The sequence below is a fragment of the Notechis scutatus genome, chromosome 3, assembly GCF_049901735.1.
Source record: "Notechis scutatus isolate UNSWTSFEM ecotype Mainland chromosome 3, rNotScu1.2, whole genome shotgun sequence".
NCBI classification, from domain to species: Eukaryota; Metazoa; Chordata; class Lepidosauria; order Squamata; family Elapidae; genus Notechis; species Notechis scutatus.
Window position 1 is genome coordinate 53,015,112 of NC_142011.1, and position 15,555 is coordinate 53,030,666.

The 15,555-nt window shown below is 40.8% G+C and overlaps 1 protein-coding gene across 4 annotated transcripts in view; it reads right to left on the minus strand.

The window, feature by feature from the left end:
- LOC113418785 (uncharacterized) overlaps positions 1-15,555 on the minus strand; it is a 68,297-nt gene that overhangs the window by 23,230 nt on the left and 29,512 nt on the right. The window contains exon 1 of one of the 4 annotated variants that reach the window (XM_087959917.1): positions 13,916-14,229. The exons of the other annotated variants lie outside the window; for them this stretch is intronic. The gene's annotated coding sequence lies outside the window, so the exon portion shown is untranslated. Of the gene's footprint in view, positions 1-13,915; positions 14,230-15,555 lie in introns of those variants that run through there. 4 annotated transcript variants of the gene reach the window in all.

Consider the following 15,555-nt stretch of genomic DNA (forward strand, 5'->3'; position numbering starts at 1 on the left):
TGTGCTTAATTGTAGTAGCATTATGTGCTAAGAGTCTTGATAACTATGATTGCCAGGAATAAATTGTGATTAGCAAATTCAGTCCTGAATTTTCTATTCTCCATTCCTATCAAAACTTTCCAAAGCGTTGCTATGCCTATTTACTGCAGGGAAAATCTGCACAAGATTGCCAAATGCTCAACTTATATTTGCATGGCTTTTTGGGGTGGGGTTTGTTCTTTCAATGAAGTGCATTGGCTCCTGTTTCTTTCTTCATTTTTTATCCATTTCTGTGTTAAATGTAATGCTAAATGATGGGCAGAAATATCCAGAAGATAATGAATATATTCCATCAAAGTATTTGCACACTGAGGAAACCTTCTACTTCTGAATGTCTACTTCTCATGCCTCTGTTTTTTTTTAAAGTAAATATCCAATTGACACCAGATGCCATTTTTCCAGCAAAAACTTGCAAATGTTGACAAGGGATAATTTAAGTCTAATATGCTCTGGAAGGAGCAGATTAGAAATCCATGGCCTAACAAGTGAGAGTTACCTTTCCATCCTAACATTTTATTTATTTTGATCCATAATCAGCAAATTAGAAGGAAAAAAAACACAATGGAAAAGGAGAAATAATAAGTGTTTAGTCTTGCCCCATCTGTGCCTTGTTTCCATTGCAGCAACGTAAAATTTAGCTATTTGCACCAATGATAGATAACTGAGAGAAGATTCATATAATAATCACCCGTTCTTCTTGGGTATTGATGCAACAAGAATATGACATATCTATTATGAAGAGCCCTGTAGAAATTACAATACAGTAGGATATGATATATGGTAAAGTGTTTCTATTTCCATTGAATGTTCCACCTTCTTTTCTTTTAGGATTTCAAGCTTTTTCTTCTTCCTCATATAATTTTGATGAGTGTTTCTACCTCTTGGCAGTCCCTTTGTTCCTCTCCTTTCATAGAAACATTCTGTTCTTCATCACTTTATTTTATCTAGCTTATCCTTTATCTTTTTGTTCCTCCCTTTTCCATTGCCATTTATGTGCCTGGTTTTTCTCTCTACGTTCTCTCTTTTCATGTAGGTATTCTAGGCCAGTGATCTGTGAGAAAATTTTGGTGGTCCGCAGAGAAATGTCACCCCCAGAGCACCCCCCCCAAAGCAATTAATGTGGACTGTGCACGAACACAAGGCTCCGCCGCCCACTTGGCCCGCGGGAACCCTCCCCGTTCATTCACTCCTTACCTGGCAAACTTGCCTGCTAAGTTGCTATTTTAACTTTTTTTTCCCCTCGACCATCAGCTGTTCTGCTGTGCGGGAGATTTAGATTAGCTAGAAAGCAGGAAATCGTTGGATTTCTTGCTTTCTAGCTAATCTTTAGATCTTCGGTTCTGCTTTTAACCAGAGCCCGAACCTCCCTTAGGACTGAAGGTTCTATTATTCAGTGCAGACTCACAGCAAGGAAATTTGAGAGACTGAGCTAGCCGATGGCAGATAGATAGATCACTGAATGATTCTGTGAGCAACTCAATCTGCCTGCTTTGCCTGATTTTGGGTAAAAGTTGCTCTTTTTTAATAAAAAAATCAGTATTTACATACATGGTGCAATGTGAGTTAATTTTGTTAGTTTGCTTGGTAACAAATTTTATGAGTTTGCTTGCAAGCTAACTTTATGTGACAGACTCAGATAAAAAAAGGCTTAACTCACTTTCAGATTTAGCAATGGGTATTTTGATGGCTAAAGCCATAGTGTCATGAGCCCATCGGAGTCTGAGTCTGTGGAGGAAGATGAGCTGGAACAAGAGCCAACAGAGATCGAGAGGGCGGCTCGGTTGGCCTTGGAGGAAACTGGGGAAGGGCAGAGCCAGTCCGGGCAAGGCTTTTCAGAATTAGAAAGGCTTGTAGACTGGGAGGAGTGGGAAAGACAGAATTCAGGCGAAGAGCAAGGACCACCTCCTCCTGATCCTAGAGCACAGAGAGAAGAGAGAAGGAGAGACCAAGGCTGACTGAGCGAGCTACAAGGGAGGCGAGTGCGCTGGCCCCTTCACAAAGCACACTTGGGGACTGAGATATAAGGAGGTACCATCGGGAGAAGCATTTGTAGGGAACAAGCGTTGAATCTGTGGACCCTTGTGTGCACTTGGCGATGCCTGGAGATTACTGTGCTTTGTCCTGTGTGGCTTGCCTGGCTTATTGGACTGCTGCAGGGGTGGGTTTCTATTGGTTCTGTCCACCTCTGTAGAACCGGTAGCTCTGAAGAGCAGCAGACATAGAACTGGTTGCCCACCCATCCACCCAGGCTCTTACCTGACCTTTATTTCCTGCTTTTTCAACTTCAGCTGCCGCACGAGGCACTGCTGCAGTTAAAAAGGCAGGAAAAAAGTCCTTTTTCAAAGGCTGCTTCTCTGCACGCAGCGTGCTGATGACGATTTACAGGCGCGTGCAGAATGCAAGGAAGCACATCGTAAATCACCGAACCTCATAAATCACCAAACCAATAGTTAACCCTGTTGGATCCCACCCCTGGACTGCTGGCCCTGGTTACTGTTTGGCTAAACCTGGCTTACTGGACTGTTTGCCCTGGTTACTGTTTGGCTAAACCTGGTTTATTGGACTGCTGGCCCTGGTTACTGTTTGGCTAACCTGGTTTATTGGACTGCTGGCCCTGGTTTCTGTTTGGCTAACCTTGCATATTGGACTACTAGCAGTCAGAGGCTGCTGAAGGTGCATGTGAGAGCTTTGCTCCAGGACTTGTAGTAAACGTGGGGACATTTGAGGGCAAAGTTGGAGCAATAAAGGGGAGTTTGACCTGTTCTCTGGCTGTATTGCTTTTGTGCCACGCCCCGGGTCATCACACATACAGTATATGGCAGAAAACCATTTATAACCACTGGTAAATGTTTTATATATTTTAAGGAGTTCTTAACAACAAACTAAAGAGAACATCTTTATTACAACACTACCTAGGAAATGTAGTCTTCCTGTAAAACAAAAACTTCCAAACTATGGTCTACCAGCAGTCTGGAGAATAATTGGAGTGAACTAGTCCTTCACTTGATTATAAACAATTTTCTGATGATGGAAATCGAGACTGTTTCAACCAGGCTAGATGATCAAATAAGCTAGTCAACAAAGTTCTAGTCCATAATTGTTCAGCACTGGTCTCCATGATGCTGCAGGAATGAAAATTAGTATAATGAGTTGTGTATGTTTTTGAAGTGATTTGTTTTGTTTTGTTTTTTTTAAAAAAGTTGAGGCTTCGCAGTGTTAAAGTAAGGTGATTTGGGGGAAGAGGACCCGAAATAGAAAAAAGGGAAGCACGATTCCACAGTTTGAAATAGAAACGATGCAGACTGTGCCATCATTTCAACTGCTCACTGTTTCTGCATTCTTAGTTTGCCTCCTGGGAGGTATATAACCAAAGGTCCCAGGTATTATCAGTCAAAAAAGCCAAGATGCTACTCACAATCATGCAACTGAAACCTCTCCCTTCTTCCCAATGCATATAAAAAAGCCAAGGGCTCTGATCATATGGCTATGTCCACATCTTGACTTTTTGGGTCATTTGCACAGACACCCCTGCCAGGGACAACAATGAGCAATATATGCTGAAGAGGATCTCATCCAAAGCCTCGAAATACTTACGTTGAAATTCCTATGCATGAATCTGCAAGCTGTTTGCCACAAATATATATTTTTTTAAAAAAAATATCTCCTCAGATACCACAGATTTGTGAGGTCATATTTATCCACATCCAGTAAGGGGCAAGCTTTCCTAGGAGTCATTGGAAAGTCTGTAAGTGAAGATCCATTTTAAAGTCCAAGTGAAATTCATGCATAGGAATTTCAACAACCCCAAGTAATTTGAGATGGGTTGAGATTGGCCAATACCTTGTTCCTGTAGTTCTGACCTGATTTAAACTCGGTGCTTTCACATTGAGTTCCCATATAAGTCAGAAAAGGTAATCTTTGGCCTGAAGCATTTCTGTGTTTTGCTTCTACTCCTGCTGGTGGGGAGGACGGGTATAGTTCAAGACATCAAAAGCCTTTGAGAAAAGCATCCAGAGGGCAAGAATGTCTTCAGCTATTCTTTGGGAAATGAGAGTTTATATGGCTCTCCCTGAAAAACATAGCAGGCAGAAAGTCCTCACCTTATAAGAGCTACTTTAATTCAGAGTTACAATAGCACTGAAAAAAAGCAACTTATGACCATTTTTCACACTTTATGACTGTTGCAGCATCCCCAGGGTCACATGATTTACATTTGGATGCTTGACATTCATCATTACTGACAGCTGCAGTGTCCCGGGGTCATGTGATCAGCTTTTGCGAAATTCTGGCAAGCAAAGTCAATGGGGACGCCAGTTTCCCTCAACCACCGTGTTGCTAATTGAACATCTCTAGCGATTCACTTCACAACGGTGGCAAGAATGGTCGTAAATGGGAGCCAAACTCACTTCATAACTGTTTTGCTTAGCAAACATCCATTTTGGGATGAATTGTGGCCATAAGTCAAAGACTACCTGTAGTTTTGAATTCTTGTTATGGATTAGAGAGAGCTTGTAGTAGATCAGCACAGAACTTGCACAGAAGTTTGTTTGTTTGTTTTCCTTTTCTACACAGGTTAATGGCTCACTGGGCAAAGTAAGATACCATCAGAGAGTTTCACTAGTGGTTTTGACTGTGGCTCCTTGTAGGATTTGTTTCGCTTTTGGTAGTTTCAAACATAACCGATCCTATTCGATCTATTTGCTCCTGGTCCAGAATGCCTTAGGGCGGCAGTTGTCAGGACCCAGATTTGCTTCTACATATTTTAAACTAGATTTGAAAAGCAGGAATATCACCGGTAAGGTATTAGCCCATCTCTAACTGTAAGGTGAATTGTTAATCAAAAGGATACATCCTGAAGACGTTTCTGTTGTTCTTGGAAGTACAGGCTGTGGAAGTAAAGAGATTTAAAATTAGTGCTGAGCATTCAGAACGTAATCTGCAATAGCCCTGAGTCTCAAATAGCCTTCCTCCCTGAGGCAGCCTGATGGTGTCCTTTTGAACATAATCATTCTGTTTCCCATTTCAGAGATGGATAAAGTGAGGTTTTGTGCTGCCTATAGCTTCTGAACCTAAAGCAGAGTAAGAAAAATAAAACGAGCAGGAACGCTCCTTCCTGATTCTCTGATCTTGAAATAGGAGGCAGGCAAGAATGTGAAGATAGACAGACAGCTGGAATCCATGAATGTCTCTCTTTATGCCTTGCAGTCTCCGTGTCTGTTGCTGTGTTTCAGGAGGACTGATGCTGCTGACCACAAGCCCGCAGGAGTGGTTTATCTAGCGACGCAGCACACCCACTTCCCTGGCTGCTGAGTCAGGCTGTTCCCTTTGCTGCCTCGTGCTCTGTACATTGTGTTCCAGCTCTCCTCATTGGCACGTAGCCCAGCTCACATCAGCTTCTCGCTCTTGTTTGTGTTCTCAGTTTGCACTGAGGGCTGGTTTGCAAGCTCCGCCATCCTCCCCTCCCATCTCTGACTGCTTTCCTCATCCTTGCAGAAGCTGGGGCTCCCCAGGCCGGAGGGAAAGGAAGCCTTCGTACAAGGCTGGGATAGCATCAAGTATCCAAAGGGCACAGTTCTTTCAGAAAATATGGCCTCTGATCAGCCACAGGTTGCTGCCTGGGTGTTATTCTGGATGTAAAACATCACCTTGCCCTGCAGATCTAATGAGGCAAATAAAAGAGATCATGGTTACAGCAAACTGACATGCATGATTATATAGAACCTTCCTGGGAATGTTTGGAGCATTCTTTCAGCATCGGTTGATTCTAGTTTCTAAAACCCCGAGTAAAATGTTGTCTCTCCACCATTCTATTAACTATCTTACTGCATGTAGGCAAACACAGAGGTTTTTGGCACCTTGATATTAATTATTTCTGTGCCCCATGCTGTAGTCTAATTTCTTCCTTCCATTGTTTGGGTTAACTTTTCATAGTAACTCAAGGGGAGGCAATGCTATAGCTATTGCCCCTGATGTACATAATAAATTAATGCAGGAGCTATATATACTGGCACATTGACTATATCCGTGTACCACTTCCACAATCCATGCAGAGACTTTCTGTCACATGAGAGCCTGATTATAATACTAAAAAATTAACTTTGCTCTCAGAGAACTGGTATGCTCAAACACAACTGTTCCCAAACTTTTTGGGTTGATCCTGATACAAACAATCAAACAGTGCCCTTCTTGGGGAATGTCTGGCCTCAACTCATAAATACAGAGATGTTTCAGAGATTCACAGGGCCATCTGAACACCAACAAAGTCTTCAGAGATTAATGAGACCATTTTAGCTATTACCAAGTGCTCAGGAGATTAATGACACTCTCTGAAATACTCATAATGTTCTGGGGCCTGGCAATGACCTCAGGGTCACATAAGGCTGGGAATATCTGAAAGGAAACATGAGTGTATTGGGAGTTGGGTGGGTGTATGGGATAGCAGCATGAATTATAGGGGAATAAGCATTGAGAAAAGGATATGCAGGATCACAGGCTGGGATTGTAGCTATGGAAAGTTCTCTCTCTGTCTCCCTCCCTCCCTCCCTTCCTCCCCACCCCCTCTCTCTAGATCCAGAGATTTTTGTACGCTGAATTAGGAGCATGAAAGCTAGAGATTACCTAGACCTGGTATAATAGACAAAATATTCCATATATAAATCTAGAAACATGTTATCAAGGTCCATTTGCATCTAAAGTGCCTTCTATTAAAGTTAAGTTATCAGGAAACTCAATCATAGGAAACTAAGTCAATCGTCATTTCCAGTTAAAATAAAAACTCCTTTTGATACTTGAATTGTTCTTTGGAGTCAACAGAACAGATTTAATGCCCTTTAGTCATTATGTTAGTCTTGAGGCTAACATTATTTATTCATATTTATGTGAGTCACTCAAATGTCTAGGGAAGAAATCAGAAAAACCCCACTGAATAAACCACCAAAAAAAAAAAAAAAATACAACCGAGAGAATTTTATAAACTAAAGAACCCTATGTGATTGAATCTTACCAGCTTGGTGATATCATTTAAAGCTTTCCAAAGCTGAAGAGAAAATCTTAATCTTCGTAATCTTCTCAAGATTTGGAGATCATTTAATGTAATCTGTTGTTTTTATTTTAAATTCCTAGAACCCTCCAACATCTCGTGATAAACTGCCAATTTTCAAGGTGTGGAGACCTAAAAATGAACACATTAAGCTTCTACAGAGCTTAACAGCTATATTTTAAAAAGAAGCCAAAAGACATCTTGCCCATCAATGATCCTTACAAATCAGGTGATATACCAGTAGAGGCCTCACCCTACTCGATCGCGTCAGGAACGAAGAAGTGCGTAGATGGTTCAACGTCGTGCCCATCCCCACGGTCATGAGGCAGTCCCGGCTACGATGGTTCGGCCATGTGAGTCGCGCTAAGGAAGAATCCATCATCAAATCTGCGATGAAGGTGACTGTCGGAGGAGCGAGACCGCGTGGTAGACCTAAGCAACGCTGGATGCACACGATCAAGGCCGATCTAGAGATCGCGAAGGCAGACCCGACATATGTGGCAGACAGAGAGGCGTGGAAGCAATACTCAAGGACATTAGCGGACCTCGCCAGAGCGCGAGACAAACGCTGAAGAAAAAGAAGAAGAAGAAGACCAGTAGAGTTTAATCTGGAAACAAAGAAAGACCCAATCTCTGTGATTCAGGGCCACAAGAAAGGAGTGTGGTGGAAAACAAAATGTAACAGAACAGGAATCCAAACCAGTTCTTTTCAAATTCTGCACGGGGACCCATCACTGGGCATCAGAAGATGTAGAGCTGGTCAAGTCATTCAGCCTGTGAGAATATGAGAATGAGACTCCTAGCAGCAAAAGTGAGACAATGACGTTGGGAAAGGGAGCTGTTGAGGACAGGTTTCAGAAGCTGGCACCATTCTACTGGTGAAGTATTGACTTTTTAAAAAACTGATTTGTGATCCACTGAATAAAGAAGCACAAGCTTGTTTCCTGGAGAACCAAGAAAAACCCAAGAAAAACCAGGTCCAGGGCCATCAAGAGAAAAGCAATTTGCTGTTTTACATGATGATGACTCCCTTGCACAGTTCAAGGCATCCTCTCACCCTCCATCCCATAACCTCCTCTAAAGAATCCCTTCTCCTGCAAACCCCCAGCCTGAAATACCTAAGTCACTGCTTGGGAGGAGATTTGTATGATTTGTTACACTCAGGCCGGAATGTATTTTGTGTTACAAATGGCTTTGGTCCAAAGCTCAGAAGCTGGACTTTATTTATACTTCCCAGCTCCAGACTCAGTTACATCCTGCTGTCAGTTATATATGTCTGCCTGCCTTGCTCTATCTGGGAGAAGGATGACCTGGCCTTTAAAAAGCCATTCATATCATTTAAGGAGGAGAAAGCAAAACAGCCATGTCTGCCTGCTTTCCTTTCCAATGAACAAATCATCAAATGAGTTCTATGAAGGGAAGGGGGAGAACATCCTTGAATATCAATATTTGGGTTGCCCAAATAAGAGAGAGTAATCCTAAAGTGATAGCTGCTTTAGCATGAACTTGGCCAACCCAAAAGGTTTTTCATGCTTCCTTTCCACATTAAAAGGGCTTCGATTACTTTTGATTAAATAATTCCCAGGTGGGCCTTTTAGTGGAATGTGGGCATGCCAATTCCTTAAAGTAATTTCACAATGTTTTTAACACAGCTCGTCAAATGCATGACGGTTCCGTAACACTTGGTCTGATGTATCTGGGAATACATCATGTCCACCATATAATCCCAGTATCTGGAAACTATGAGGGTCTGGATGGTCCACAGCAGGCTTCAGATGAACCCTGGCTGAATTGCTTTGCCTTTTGAGGCCAGCCAATTCTAGGACTATGCCATCTTTCATGCTTGGCAGGAGAGTATAGATCCAACAAGAGAGGCATGCTGTGGGTTCCATCTCGCAGGGAATTATACTTGGCAGGTCCATGGAGGCAAGCCTTCTCTGCTGTGGTGCCCACCTTATGGAACATTCTATCTCCCCCCCAAAAAATAATACTAGTTCCATCCCTTCTTATTTTCCAGAAGATCCTCAAGACCTGGTTTTATCATCAGACCCGGAAGAAGAGCAGTGAAAGCTTATGGTGTCTCCATTGCATGTGTGTGTGCGTGTATTATATGACTGTTTCACATGCTTATTGTTTTCATACTTGTTTTTTGCTCTATCCCATCCAGAGTCACTTCTTGTGATATGGGTGGCTGTATAAATTTAATTAAATAAATAAATCAGCCCTCCTCTTCTACTCAAAACTTACTTACTCCCTATTGAACACACAGGGAGGCGATGTTCTTTTTTTTGCTCGCCACTAGTGTTAACGTTGTCCAAAAGGTTTTTGCCTGCTGTAGATTTAATCAATTGGTGAAATATCCCTACTGTGATTACAGCGTGCATATGTACTGTAGGAAATTAGCACCCACCCCTCTCCTAGAAAATTGAAATAGCCTAGGAAATATTAAAAAGGCAGAATATTTCCTCTAAAAAGAGTAGAAACTCAAGAAGCAGAAACTCACCCCCACCTTTGTTAATGGGTGGGCCATTAAGGCCTGGGCCAGAATACTTTACATAACAAAGATCTGCAGGTAAAGCTATAGCAATTGCCAAAAGCCCTTTTAAGGGCATAAATCATCCAGCAAGGCTAGACCAAGCCTGGAACTCAGGACAGCCTACAGAGTTGCCCCTGGGAGTCTGACAACCAGTGGGATATATTTTTTACACAGGAACAGGAAACACTAAGGTGGGGCCCAACAAAGGTTATAAAACCCAGACACTCTCAGCAACTCATCCCTTCTGGACCTTTTCTTCTTACCCTTTTTATTGATCTCTTCCCTTTCACTCTGGAGCTCCAGGCCATGTGGTCCTGTCCACTATTAAACCTTCCAAGTAGCCTCCATGTTTCCAGTGTCTTTTTCCCCACTTGGAACTGAACCCAGAAGGATATTTCTTTCAACAGTACATTTGCAGAGGTAACCGTCAATCATCAATCAATAACCTTAACCTTATCCCATTTGGCAGAAAAAAGGTGTGGGACAACTGAAATGAATGGACATAATCGCTTAGTACACAAAATTCACTGCAGGACAAACCCTTTTTGGCAGATCAAAAAAGGAACAAGAAGAGCCATTGGTATTTTTAATTGTGTGAATTAGTGTTTTCTATTTTGCATTGCACTTTGCCCTTACAACTTTGTTTTTAAACAAAGTCTTACAAGTTTGCCAGTTTTAATTATATTTATTGTACCAAATTTTCCATCTTTTCTAATCACAGCTGAAGAGAAATTTTTTTCTACGGATACACTTTACTTGAAAATCCATGTACTTTATTTTTTTTAAAAAAATTCTGTAGTCGTATGAAAATACTGATTATGAAGACAATAACCACAACAACACGGTGAAAATCAAGCCACACCAGCCTTCTAGCCAATAATGTTGAAATGTTTTATCTCTAGAGACAGTTCATTTATATATTAATCTGCCTTAGTTAACCATTTGAAAACTTGATTTGCAGATTTTCATTCTAAATCATAGCTTCTTTCCTATCTCTACACATCCCATAACAACAAAATATTTCACAATGTCATCCGCAAAACAACATTACGGGGTTAACATGTTCCAGAAAACACATTTGAAGTGTGAAGACATAAAATCTAGTATTGCTTTTGTCATGGGCAAATGATATATGGCTTCAAGCAAACTGCCGTTCCTCTTTACTTCTCCATAATAAATGAGCCATATTATTTTGCAATGTTGTAAGGTGAACAGAAAAAAAAGGCACGATCTGACTTTGCAAAATAAAAGGGCTATTTAAAAAAGATAATAGCTACAAATAGTGCCTCAAGAAATGACTGGGTTTTTAAAAATACATTTTATTGAAAGTTTTACAAAGAATGTGAAAACTAACACAAACTCACAAGGAGTAAAAATAGCAAAGAAAGAAAAGAAAGAACAATCCAGTACTGTTCTCAGTATGTTAGTCTTCACCAGACATTCCCTCTTTTTTAAATTCAGCTCCTATAGTCCTCGAACAATGTGGCCAACTTCCCATTACACAGAGTAACAGTGTTCAGAGTTTCCTAGGGTGACAACAGTGATTGAATATTAGCCTGTGGCTGAATTCTAATACAAGTGTGTGTGGAATAAGATATACCTTAAGCCTTTTCAAATGACTTATGGAAGAATAAAAAGGCAATGTCACTATGTCCCACTTATGTTTATACCTTCTGCAATCTGCACCATTTCTAGTCTAAGAATATAACTGAATATTTGGGATTTGGAGATGATTTACTCTGAGCACAATATAAGAAAGAGCAAATAGACTTTACAAATAGCTTTAATATGTGGAAATTGTAGGGACTACATATCCAGGAAGTCCCCAGGAGTCAGCACTAACTCCAAGGCACAAAACCAAACCAGCTATGGAAAAATGGAGACAAAAATTAACTTACCTGCAAATAATTTTTAAACGAAATAAATCATTAAGACAATCCCAAAGGGTATGGGAAATTTGGGGGAATTTTAATTTAAATCAGGATAATTGACTAAGTTTCGTAATTTCCAGGCATAATGAGATTACAGCACCATCAGCCTTGATTATTCCTAACACGTTAAAATTAATCTGCAGTTTGTGCACATTGTACTTACCATCAGCTGATCTCAAACACTTTCAGTGTGGTTCTATTTCTACACTCATAAGGTAGGAATTCACAAGTGGTCCTATTGCCAATCACTGCTTAATCCTGAGTGAAGAGCAAATCACAACTGGCTGTTTCTTCCAAATTGGCTAATCGCTGAAAATACTGTTCCCAGAGCTTCCCCACCATTCCATGAATTAACAAAGAGCCCTGCCTTCTTCCTCCACTTTTACTTTCTAGCACCGCATGCTGTGTGTGTGTTTGTTTTTACAAAACTGTGGTTGGAGGCAATTGCAAAGGAAGATTTTTTAAACTACAAAGAAATACATGCCAACATCTCAACATTCATCATCCTCCAGATCAAAGTGGCAGAACAAACTGGTGAAAGTGACATTCTAGATTATCTTGGCATATCCTGCGTGTGGCATGGACAGTAGAATGTTTGGTAAAAAGATGCCTACAAAAGTACAAATAAAGATTACTCCCTTATCTGGGCTAAATGAAAGAAGCAGGAAGATACAAAACATGACAAGCAGGCCCTTCATGATAAACATTTGCCCACCACTGTTGGAATTTGTTTCTGAAGTGAGGGAGTAAAAATGCAAATGACTTTTCTAAGGAAAAGATGGAAATGAAAATTTAAAAAATGTGTGTTCCATCAGACTTGGTCTGCAACGGTAGCAACGCATGCAATATGAGTGATTAAAAAAACAGATTCAGCACATCTCAGGACACCCGGTTCGGAGAAGGTAGCTTAAACTTTCAAAAGTATTCTGCTAGAATTCATATAAATCATTGGATTTTCATGAGCAATGCTGAGATCAGTGCACCAACTTCTATAGTCTGCACTGAAAGTGTTAGAAAAAAGGCTGAGCCATTTGTTGAGCTTGCATGATTATTGAGAGAAGAAGCAAGGGAAAAGCCAATGAGTTGGAAAAACAAAATGTATTCTTAAGGACCAAAGTAGATGGGAGTATGCAAAGTAAAGATATTATTATGCTCTTTTAAAACTTCTGTTAACAGCATAGATTTTGATAAGGAAGGGATGTATGGGACCATGGCTTATATAGGTAGCCCTCAACATGCAACCACAACTGAGCCCCAAATTTCTGTTGCTAAGGAACACATTGGTTAAATGAGTTTTGCTCCATTTATGACCTTTCCCACTGCAGTTATGAAGTGAATTGTTGTTAAGTTGTTAAGTGGCTTCCCCACTGACTTTGCTTAGCAGAAGTTCGCAAAAGGGGATCACATGACCCCGGGATACTGCAACTGTCATAAATATGAGTCAGTTGCCAAGCACCTGACTTTTAATCACGTCATCATGGAGGATCACGGAGGATGCAATGATTATAAGTATGAAAAACGGTCATGTCACTTTTTTCAGTGCCATTGTAACTTTGAACGGTCACTAAATGAACTGTTGTAAGTCAAGGACTACCTGTAAATAGTGGGAGTTATTCGTCAACCAGTTTTGCCCCTCTGTGGATATATTCCTTCTCCAAGGTTGCTACGGGTAGCATTGCCATCTAACATATTTGTGTTCTGTAAGTAATTATATAGCCTACATCAACATGGCCATGGCCATGGGCACAGTGTTTGCAAGAGAGTTTCCTTGCTAGGCCAACCAGCCTCTTGCTCAAACGTCCCAGATGTAAATTTGGGATAACTTTCATCACAAAAACAGGCTGGGAAAAAGTATAAACTCTCCTTTCTTTCTGTATTGCAAAATCCTAATCCAGAGTAATCTCCCCTTGTGTGCAAAAAACTCGAGAGCACAGCTGCTGCATGCAAGAGTTTAAACCCCAAGGAACAACTTATGCATTTCTCTCGACATATCTAGTAAAATGTGAAGAACACTTAGAAACTGCAGCCACTCCAGAATACAGCAGCCCAGGCAGTTATGGGCGTGCCATGGATACCAAGAGCCACACTGCTCACCAGGAACCTTACAGGAACAATTCAAAGAGCTGGCTATCACCTATAAAGCCCTTCAATATACGTCCTGATTATCTGAGTGACTATCTGTCTCCATAGTTTCCACCCACCCTCTATGATCAGGCACAGTTGCTACGCTTCAGGTTCCATCAAGTTGACATAAGCCACTAGGAGACTTTGTGGTAGCATAGAAATACGCAAAATAAATTTATATAGTTGAATAAACAAACAAACAGAAGATGGGACCAGGAAATGGGCCTTATCTATTGTAGCACCTACCCCCTGGAATGATGTCTTCTTAGGCATTCATTCCCCACCCACCCACCCATTGCTCTTCAAATGAGTCCTACAAACTTGGCTCTTTCCTCAAATGAGATCCAAGCACCCCATCTCTGCTTGATTTTATGGAAGGGCAGAAACTATTAAAGATACAGTTGTGCTGAAACAAACAAACAAGCAAAGAAACAAAATGGTTAGGGGACTGGAGCATGCTATCGTATCCCCAACTTACTGAATAGCCTGGGGGGGGGGGGAACTATTGGAAGGATGGTTTAGCTTTTGTCTCTGCTTTTATCGATTACAAACAGATAGAATTAACATTAATCACAGTAAATTGTACTGCTCTAATGCTAGAGGATAGAAAGTACATATCTATGTATTGCTAAAACTCCCGTGTCCATAATCTTTCATTGGGTGAAATGGTGCATCACTGCAGAGCAGAGTCTTTTTATTCAGGTACCTCAAATGGGCTAACTTACAGAATGGTGGGACCTATTACTCCAACAGGAATGAACACTTTGGAAAGTTCTTGCCATTTCAGAGTTGCTGCCTCCACTGCTGGTCAGCCCTGCTGCAGGGGCCATGTGATCCTCATTTACAATGTTCCCAGACACCTTCCCACAAGTCAACAGAGAAGCCTGGGAAATTTGCATGGAGAAAGCCAACGGGGAACACGTGGTGTGGCTGCCAGCAGGAGCAAGGTAGCTGGTTTGACTAGCATTCTTTGTTTAGGTAAGGAAATATATCTGAAAGGATGAGCCAATGGGTCATAGGTTGTCTAGTCAGTACACACACATACACACACACAAAAAGAGGAAAGCGACATTAAGCAACTAAGCATTGCTATGGAGAATGTTTGCAAACCTCTGATAAGGTTCAGCTGCCAATCCAAATAGGGTCTGTATATGGAAAGGGACACAACAAACACCAATTTGTCTTCTCCTCGACTGGTATAATGTCTTGGGACAGGCTTGAATACCTTACACCAATTCAGGCTAATGATTCATCTCTACTAATATGGTTAATACTATTGGCAATTAATTTTTAAGGTTTCAAGCAGGAGTTTTTCCCAAATAGAACAGAAGAATGTCTTAACTGAACCTAGCATGTTATGCATGTCTATTGTGAATATCAGATATAGTGATACGATCCCAGCTGCTAATTTCCCTGAAATTCCCTAATTGGGAGAATATCATCTTTATCATAAAAATTGAGCAAGTGCTAGTGTTTCTTGTGTGTAAAGGTAATAAAAAGCTTGGCCCGAAAGTGCTTTGATAACTGTTTTGGATTTTTACATTAAATCCTGATTTGCAATCAAAAACTAAAATGCATTTGATTTAATGACTATATGTTTGTTTGTTTCCAACTTCCACATGAAAAAGGCCGTTTGCATAAACTACATTTTCCTTAACAATCAGCATGAGCTCCTGAAAAGCATCTGCAATGTACAGAAATCAGTTTTCATAAACAAATGAAAATGGCAGATCATTATCTGCTACAGTTCAGAACTCAATAGCAATTTAGCCTACAAGATAACAGCCACCTTGGATTTTTAGAGTACTACTCACCTGAAGTAGCAGAACCAAAAGTAGTTCTCAATCAAAACTCAAAAAATGAGAGTCTCTGAACCAAATAAATGC